This window comes from Phascolarctos cinereus, unplaced genomic scaffold, assembly GCF_003287225.1.
Source record: "Phascolarctos cinereus isolate Bilbo 61053 unplaced genomic scaffold, phaCin_HiC Scaffold_4;HRSCAF=312, whole genome shotgun sequence".
Classification (NCBI taxonomy): domain Eukaryota; kingdom Metazoa; phylum Chordata; class Mammalia; order Diprotodontia; family Phascolarctidae; genus Phascolarctos; species Phascolarctos cinereus.
The window spans coordinates 534,528,746-534,535,466 of NW_027555847.1; the positions used below are offsets into that span (position 1 = coordinate 534,528,746).

The 6,721-nt window shown below is 40.2% G+C and overlaps 1 pseudogene; it reads right to left on the reverse strand.

The window, feature by feature from the left end:
- Positions 1-1,982: 1,982 nt before the first annotated feature.
- LOC110207869 (RNA polymerase-associated protein CTR9 homolog) lies at positions 1,983-4,786 on the reverse strand (annotated as a pseudogene).
- Between the last annotated feature and the right edge of the window lie 1,935 nt (positions 4,787-6,721).

Consider the following 6,721-nt stretch of genomic DNA (forward strand, 5'->3'; position numbering starts at 1 on the left):
TTTTTCTTGGAGGCTTTGCATGTAGGACCTTTGATTTTGTTATCTTCTTCTGAATGTGTGTTTTGATTTTCCTTGTCACCACAGTAACTTTCTGTGGTCTGACTTTTTTTTTCTGTTGTTTGTTCATTTTCCCACCCTGTTACTTGACTTTAACTCTTTGTTAAAGTAGGGATTTGCTTCCAAGGTAGAGGGTGCACTACCCCAAGCTTCAGAAGTTCTGTACAGATGTTTTTCTAGATATGTCTAGGGACCCTCAAGTTTTCAGTTCTTCCAAAATGTTATGATCTAACTACTGTCCTGGACTGTGCTCTTATCTGTGAGTGACCACAAGCACCCTTTTCTTCCCTGGAACTCTGAGGAGAGTCTTTGCTCCACTGTGACCACAAACTCTGGTATGCTAGAGCTCTTCCTGGCCCTGGAATTGCCATGAAAGACCACAACCCAAATCTCAATATGGGCAAAGCAACAGAGTCTTGCCGCTACCAAGAAAGAGACCCCTGTAATCTCCTTCTGACCAGTTGTTAGACCCCCTAGCCATCTGTGGGCTGAGAGTTCTGGAAGCAGTTGGGGCTAATAGTGTTTCAGTGGCCCCCAAGGGCTGTTCCTGTTTTGCTGGAGCCTGGTCTGTGCTGTCATGGCCTGTGCTGGACTGTGCTCCTCTTGCATTCTGATGCAACACACCTTTCCTATTGACTTTCTTTTCTGTTTTGGGCTGAAAAATTGTTTCACTCTATCTGTGTATGGTGTCTTCCACTCCAGAATTTTTTTTTACAGTCATTATTTAAAGGTATTTGGAGGGGTTTGGGGGAGAGCTCAAATGAGTCCCTGACTTTACTCCACCATCTTGGCTCCACCTCTAAACCTTCAAACTTCTTAAAAGAGATTTTAAAATATGTGTAAAAATTAAAACAACAAGAACAATGTGCAAATTAGCTTCTTGGAAACAGCTTCTCCCCCCCCCCAGGAGTATATGTATGCATATATATTTGCTTCTTAGAGGCTGGGAGATTTCTCTCAAGTGCTTTAAGAACTATCTGTGTCTCATCAAGAACTTTTGTTAGTGTCAGTTTTTCTAACATATTCTCAGAACTGTTTGTTACCCCTCCAGCTACTTTTCTGGGTGTTTCATGCACAGTTGTCTTTTTTTTTCTTCCTCTTTCAGTAAATAAAATGTCTAGATTGGAAAGGGCAATGCCTTACACACACAACCCCCCCCCCACACACACATTTATTAATTTGTTTACCATTCTTCAGTTGGGAACCTACCATTACTATATATTAACCAAATGTTTTAGAAGATAAAACCAGAATGAGAATAAGTGAGAGAAAAAAAAAATAAAGACCTGGTGATTATGGTACATTCAGAGCTAAAGGCGAGTCAGTTGTATGATGCAGATTTTTTTATATTTTTTTTTTAGTAAAAAAAAGATAAGGGGCAAGTAGGTGGCGCAGTGGATAGAGCTCTGGCCTTGGAATCAGGAGGACCTGAGTTCAAATCTGTCCTCAGACACTTGACACTTACTAGATGTGTGACCTTGGGCAAGTCACTTAACCCCAATTGCCTTATTAAAAAAAAAAAAGATAAGACCCAATTTGAGATATTGTTTATTAGACAAAATGAGAAAGGTGATAATTCTTTATACTTTGCCTTGCTAGAACAAACTACATGTAAAATTCTGTGAACACATTTGGGTACCACATTTACATAGGACTTAGATTCGAAGAAATGCAGAGAAAAGTATCTTTGATGGTGAAGAGGCCCTAAGTTGCTGTTGTTGTTTTTTCATAGAAAAACAATTCACAAGTTTTACCAAACCTTTCAAGCATTTCACAGATTTCACTCGTATATTTTTAAAAAAAGTTTTCTTCTAGAAATTTAATTTATTTACAAACTAAAATCTAATTGCTATCTTTGGAACCCTACCCTGAGGCCTTGGTCTTTCATTCTGAGCTCTTCCCAGAGCTCCTTTCAAATCCTCCTTTTATTCTGAATTAGCACTAGGTGAAGCTGGCTTGAACTTATTGTCAGAACCTTCAGAATGGCTCTTTCCTGACTGGACAACTTGTTACCATTCAGACCCTGAGTGCCTCCTCTATGGAGCTGGACAGGTAGTTTTCAGAGTCCTCCTCTTACTGATGCATGCTGGATCTGGGGCTGCTGGCTTCACTCCCAGACTGGTTTGGGTTCTTGTCAGAATCACTCTCAGACACGACACATTTCTTGAGTAGATCACTATCATTTGAATCACTATTGCTGTTCCTATCTTGCGTGTGTGTGTGTGTGTGTGTGTGTGTATGTATGTGCATGAGCACACGCTCAAGCACATTAGGCTTTTCAAATCAATAAGTCGGTGGCAGAGGAGAGAGTGCAGGGAGAGTGATACATTTAGGAAAAGGACCTTGGACTCATGATAAAATTTCCTGACAACCATGATGCCACTGCCCTCATCTGCAGTTTTTAAGTTTATCTTTATGTGAAGAATAATTGCTTGATTAGAATATGGCTTTTGATTTTATTTTTTCCTTCATTGAAGAAGCAACTGTTTTGGTTTTAGGGCTTTCTTATTTTCTGCTTTAGGTGGGTGATGCTTTTTTGGCCTGGGACCATTTTCAGTTTAGTCATCATCAAACCCATCACATTCCTCTGGTGGTCTTTTCTACTTTTCCTTTTTTCTCTCACCTTCCTCTTCTTCCTACTTTTGTGCCCTTCCACTGTCCTTACTTTTCTTCTTCTTGGACACAGGTATGTCTTCAGTGTCATCTCTGACAAATTCATCAAACTCACTTCCCTCCTTAAAACACTTGCCACTGCAGCCTCCTCTTTTATTCTTTTCCCCTCTGCCTTCTCCCATGAACATGAGGTTGTTCTTGGTCTTCACATATTGAGTTAATTGCTTTTGCTTTGCTTTCTCTCAAAGATGCTTCTTTTCCTATTACTTCAGCATTTTCTACCTTAACTTTCTCTTGCTCCTATTTAACTGTAGCTCTGTTTATGGGTGTGGGCCACATGGTACTGAGTTTGGTTGAGTACTTCCTGGCTTCTCTAGCAGCAAGGGCCAAGTCAATCTCATTTTTTTTCTCCTATTTTACTCAAATAACTAAAATACCAGTGGGCAAGTTCCAGTTCTTTAACCACATTAAACTCCTCCTTGAGATTACTTTTCTCATCCTAAGTAGCTAGCCTCTGAAGTCCCAGAGCTACATTAAACATGAGAACTGTATTGCTGTGTGCCACATATGTAGCCTTCAGCAAATTCTGTTTGCACTCTGCAGCTTGCTGCACTTGAAGAAGGAGCAGGCCAAATACAGTATGACCTTGGGTTTTCTGGTGTTTGTAGAACTTTCAGAGGCAGTTTTCATACATCTGAACAGCACTGGTATATTGCTTCTGCTCCATACAGATGTGTACTAAGTTTAGCAACACATCACTGTATCTGTGGTTACCTCTTTTACTTGGGTAAATACATCACACAGACTTCAGGGAAATATCCTTTGTGGGCTAGTACAGCCCCTATGTCATTAGCAGTGTAGAGGTTGTTAAGATCATTTCTGAACACTTGTTTGGGCACTATCATGATGTCACTTTTTCTTCTGTTGGGTTTCTGGTGGGTTGATGCAAAGTTTGTTGCCAGATTGGCAAGAGCCAGCATAGAATATGTCATTTTGAGCAGATGGTTGTTTTAACATTTTTTTCAAATTTCTTCTGACGTGGACCCCATTCTTACTTGACCAAATGAAGACTGCTGATCTGAGACCAAGCATCTGGATGATTCTGATTAAATTGAAGGGCTCCTTGTGAGAAATAATTCATTTGTACCCCTACTCTATTCCAATAAGTTTGGTATATAAAATCACATAGGGATGGATAGGTTCTTATAGTGGGCCTCAAACTTTAATGTAATGTTCACTTGTTTACCAAGTAATGAGGCTCACTTGTGCAACCACAAGGATGCTGACAAAGAAATCTCTATCCTGTTTTACTCAAATTCCATATCAACCCAGCATGGGTGGGATGTCTTAGTGCTTTGGAAAGTACCCCAATTTATTTTTGTACCTCCAGACCATTCTCTCTTGTCCAGCATGACCACATGACCATCCTACAACCACTTAGTGGAGATGCCCCATGCTTCACCCAACCTGTGACCCTCCCCTGCTAATATGTCTATTAACTAATGAGATTTGTATTTTGCCATGCCTCTTTTACATATTTGGGTATCAAACTCTATAAAAAACAAGATCCTGGAAGAAGGGGGCATCTCAGATTGTGAGAAAGACCTGAGGTCCACTTCCTTTATCTCTAGTTATTGCTCCTAAGCACTAATAGCAATCAACATAATTATGATATTTTGATAATATACTATAATATAGCTTTTCTGCTTCCTAGAATTCAAACAAGCCTTCATAAAGCCTGGCCAGATTGTATGACAGAGATAGCAGTATAGTAATGCTTTCATTGCTCAGCTTCTGCCTTGGCAGGATCCAAAGACGCCAAAAAAAATTTCTTTCCTTCACCTAAATTTTTGAGCCTAAAATGGAGGATGCCCAAGGACTCAAGCAGTGGGTGGTTATCTAACTTCTATGCTGGGATGCCCGGGACCTCTTAGGCTCCTCCGCCCTGGTTCCCTGGAAGTGCAATCAACAGGTGACAGGTCTCGGCTCTTCCCTTGTGTTCCCTGCCCGCGGATGACACTTAGTACGCACACAGTCCGTTCTCCAGAACTCGGGGAGCCGTGGGGTACCCAGGCGTGTCAGGTCCTTCCACGGCCCCCAAACCACACGCCTGCATTCCGCCGTGGGCCTGTAAGAACCTCTCACTTGGTACCCAACAAATGCATCACCTTGGACATGAGTCTGAAGTGATGATCCGCTTCCTGCTCTGCGGCAGCTGCAGCCTGTCCGTCTCAATCCTCTCGGGGCACTCTCCGCTGTTTTGCCTCCAAGACCTTGGCCTCCGCATCTTTCTGCGTTTCTGGTACAAGCTGCCCCTCATTCTCCTGCTGGGACGAAGGTGCTGAAATAGGGAAGAAGTGCAGAGAGACCAAAGGCATGAGGAAGAACAAGTGGCTTTTTCCACCTGTCTCACCCCTTATACTGCCACATGCCCCTGAGCATATGGAACCAGATTGTGAAAGGCTTTATATGCCCTCATTTGGTCAATCAGATTGCTCTTATTTACTTCAATCAATATATGTATTTTAGTCCTTTTATTTACTTGGCTTAATTACTCAATTACTTGATGGAGAAAGGAAGAATCCCCTACTCTGATTCTCTGTGTGCATCACCTATGTTCCTTGATATGTACAATAGGGACAACCCTGCCTAAAATCACATTCAAACTACTCCCAAACAATCTTACCATCCCAGGATTGTGGAAACAACAATGATGAACTGTATACTAGCCCTTGCCTTGTCTATACTCTGGTGGATTTTCAGTCAGTTATCTCCAGTCTATGAGGCTGGCAGCTCAAGGTGTGACTTCTCAAATACTGGGTCATTACTACTGTGTGAATTTTCCTGTTTCTATTTTGCTCAGGGGTAGATATTGCTTCTACTTCAGAACTGGAATATTCTGCTTAGACCAGTAGTAACAACTTAAGTTCATTATTGTCTGCTTTTAAAATGACCTCAACCAATCAGCTTTTAGTTCATGTAATTAGTGGCCAAGGTTGTTGGTGAAAATATACTAACATATTAATGTCCTACTTTAAAATGACTGTAGTAGATTATTTGGAATGGGAAGCATCAATATTTTAAGAAGTTAAGTAATTAGCCTTTCAAAATTGTTTTTTTTTAATTCTGTAGCATTTATACTGCTAAAGTTATTGTAACTTAAAAATGCATTAAGACTTTTGGGACACCACATACACAATTCAATATACTTTGTTCTTCAGTAATAATATTTTATAACCTCTCCAAGAATTATTATATTCATTTTAAGTATGAAATGCTGGAAATATTGGCTACCTCTTCTCTTTTCATCAGCAGTTCTGCCTGGTTTGGACTTCACAAAACACAAGACACCTCCTCTTCCCCCCTTTTCAGCTTGCTTTTGTGACTGACGCATGATACCCACTTAATAAATGTTTATTTAATTGAATTGAATTGATTCATAGAGGTGAAGAAACTTAACTGAAGTCATATGGCTGGTAGATTTAAAAAAAAGATTCAAACCCATATCATCTAATTCAAAACTTGTGCTCTTTTCCACTCAATTATCTGAAAAGTATGTCATTCTAAAAAGTAATGTCATTCATATATTCAACCACCAAATATTTGTTGGGCACCTACTGCTTGCATGGCATAGTGTTAAATACTTGTCAAATGCTGTGTTGCAATGTTGCAAATCACAAGGCACTATACATCCTTAAAGTCATTTCCATATAGCTTTTACTCCATATAATTCACTTCTGCCTTTCAACATGTAGCATTGCCAGTGGCTAAGTATCTTTTTCCTTTAGGCCCTGGCATTTTGGCTGCATGATCAATCTATTGCTAGGTTAGTTCCTGATCATCATTCTGGGTTGTTCAATTGGATCTCAAAATCTGGCCTGAACTCTGCTTCCTGGACATCTGGAGGCTTCTTCTGACCTTTGGATATATTACAGTCATCTATATATGTGTTTCAGCCCCTTACTAATCTATAAGCTTCATGTCTTCCATAATCTTTCCCACTATCTAGCATAATACTTTGAACATTGCAGGCATTACATAAATGTATGTT